We start from the raw sequence: 3,289 nt of genomic DNA on the forward strand, positions 1-3,289 counted from the left end.
TATATATATATATTAGTAAATGCATGGAGCTATTAGAAAAGAAAAATGTAGTTTAAACACATATATAGTGCGTCTCAGTAGCAATAGATATATTGTGTGTATATATATTATAATTGGAAAGCATATGCGATATACATGGGAATTATGTTTGATAAATCTAACTATAATTACATTTAAGTATAGTAAATTTTTTAAAAAATTAATAAGATAAAATTAGACAATAAAATATTTAAAAATACATTTGAGAAAATAATATTTGTTAAGGCGAACAAAATATATCTTTAAATAGGGATATATTTGAGAAAAATTAACTGAGAAGGATGCATGAGAAAATGTTGGATTAGATACATATTTAAGAGAAAATAATTTAGTGGAGAAATTGTTTAAAACAACATGTATTAATAAGGTCATTTATGATGTAATAATATTTTAGAGGAGTACATGAAAAAATATTTAGGTAGTGACAACATCAATAAAAAAATAAGATAGATTTAGAAAAAAATAGTTTAATGAAACAACAAGGAGAAAATATTTTGAGAATCATTTTTGATATAGAAACACTTTACAAGATTAAAAATATAATTAAGGACACATTAAAGAAAAATAATGCAAGACGAGTAAATTAGAAAAATGATATTTATGAAAGAGAGTAGTTGAGAAGGCCATGTAAAGAATTAAGTATAAGGGCATATTTTTAAAATTTTATTTTAGTGAGACAATTAGAAAAAAATTTGAGAAAATAACTTTTGGTATAACAATATTTTAGAGAACCCACCGGAAAAAAAATATCTAAATAGGATTACATTTGAAAAAAAAAATTATCGGAGTAAATAAAAGAAAAGGTTAGAAAGAAGGGCAAAACGAAAAATGCAAAAATTTTAGAGAAGAAAAGTAAATAATTAATTATAAAAATGATCTATAAATTATGAGCCATGTAATACTTTACTCTTTAAATTTTAAAACATAAAATTCATTCCTCCTGAAAAAATAGATAATAACAAAATGTTCATTCTGTTAACTTTTTGAAGGGAAATTAACAGCTTGATTGGTTCAAACTACATAATACAGGGGTATTTGAGTAATCTTGCCTAATTAAGTCTAATTTGACTTCCAAACTTAATTTGAATGTAAAATTGTTGTTTTTTAGAGCGTTTTAATATTTCAAAAATAAAGATTACCTTCGAAAAAGCATGAAAATTTCTTTAATTAATTCTGTTCTCCTTCTAAAAAAGGCTTTAATTAATTTCTTCAATTTCTTTAATATCTGGTTTGAATGGGTTTCACAACCTAACCCATAAGGGAAAAAATGCTACAGTTTTTGCTTGGACGTGGAATGGCAGTAGATCAATTTTGATTACTGTTGATGGTCGGTTTTCGTTAACAAGACTGCACCAGATTACCCCGCGGTGGCCCATTAGGTTACCTGTTAAAACTTGTAATTTAACTGAGTATTCTAGAGTTTGTGTTTTGACACTTTGGATGTGTTGTGAAGAGAATTTGATATTGTGTTTACGAAAGTAAAAACGCACGAAAGTTTTATAGTGGTTCACCCTTATGAAAAAAGAGCTACATCCACTATATTGTATTTCTCTGTTGTGTTCCTTACAGGTTACATAAAAATCTCTCTCTTTTCTCTCGGGGGCTTTGCCCCTTTTATAGCTTATAATTTACATATGAGCATTATCCAACTATGGGCTACTTTTAGGGCCTTTTGACGGTTCCTTGTAAGTGGCTTATCCACTCGGGTGGCGTACTATCTCATTTGCCTAGACCGTAGCCTGTTAGTGTCTGCTGGACTGTTCACTCATCCAATTTGTCCCCTATTACAACTCTGCAGTTCCTCTGTAATTTTTAACCGTCTGTTTCAGGCGGTTTAAGGGCTCGTAATCATTTCATGGGCTACTGACTTTCTCCGAACCCATACGTAACTTTGGGATTTCCAACTTGTTACGTCAGAGATCTTTCTTGGGGCATGGGCCCAGTTGCCTATGTTCTGCCCTCGGCGCTCACACCATACTAAGCAAGGCGTAGTCTCTCTCCTTGTCGACCCTATCATGACACTTATGATGCGGATTATATAGGCCTCAACTGCATGTATGGTCGACGGTCTTATGAATCACCCCATATGATCGGCCCTTTCACTTTATAAGGGGGGTACAAGTTCTAACAGCTACCTGACGTGACAAGTATAAGGCCACGTGTTGTATGGTCGTCATCCGACGCGTCGATGCACATTTTCCCATACAACAATTACCTGTTCATAGGTGATTAATCGTGAGCAGCTTTTAACATTCAGAATTACTTCAGATGAAATTTCATCTTCTAAGGTGAGCATATGTTTTTGTATTTAGAATCAATTTCTGGACTTGCAACGAGGAAATATTTGACTTATTGAACGAAGATTAGTTTATGGAAGTCAGAAATCAGTATTACTGCATCGGGTCGAAGGTGGTTGCTAGAATCGCATAGCGGGAGCAAGGGAGATCTCCAGTTAGGGTGGTTTGGTTGCTGATATGTAGAGTGAGTGAGGGATGAGGGAGATACAAAGTCAACCAGAAGAGGAGGAAAGGGAAGAAGACCCAACTTGCCTCTCGAATTAGTCATCGTTTAAAAAATTACTCATTAAATTTTTAATTTTGACAATCAACTCTTTAAATTTATAAATTTATTATAATGTGTCTCATTTTATTAAATTTAGTCAAATATTTTATTAGAGTAAGAGATTACAAGTTGAGAAATTAAAAGATTTTTGTTACATTTGAATTGGGATGTCGAAATTTTTCATTGAATGTGCTTTTTCGGTAATAATTTAACACGATCATTTTCAAAATAGGACGCATTACAATAACTTTATAAGTTGAGGAGGCAACTTGCCAAAATTAAAAATTTGAGGGAGCAATTTGTTAAACCACGATAAGTTTAGAGGGTGAATGTACTAAAACCCCTATTTTTTTTATAAAATAGATTAAAAAAAATTGAGTGGGTATAAGAGTAATTATACACTAAATTATTTAACAACATCTAGCCCTTTTCGTCGAGATTTTTTACAGAATGAGCATTTTTGTTATTATCTCGTTGTTTAAAGGGAATAGATGTCACGTTCAAAAATTTAAAATAATTTAAAGAAATTTTTATAATTAATCTAAAAGTAAAAGAAAAAAGAGAAGATGAAAAAAAAAACTAATAATAAAAAGTAAAAATAAAAAAACCAAGGTGAGCAAAACAACTAAACGTGCGTTTTGGTTGGTAGTGGCTGCTATACCGTTTTGAAACTTATATATATATATAT

This window comes from Morus notabilis, unplaced genomic scaffold, assembly GCF_000414095.1.
Source record: "Morus notabilis unplaced genomic scaffold, ASM41409v2 Scaffold115, whole genome shotgun sequence".
NCBI classification, from domain to species: Eukaryota; Viridiplantae; Streptophyta; class Magnoliopsida; order Rosales; family Moraceae; genus Morus; species Morus notabilis.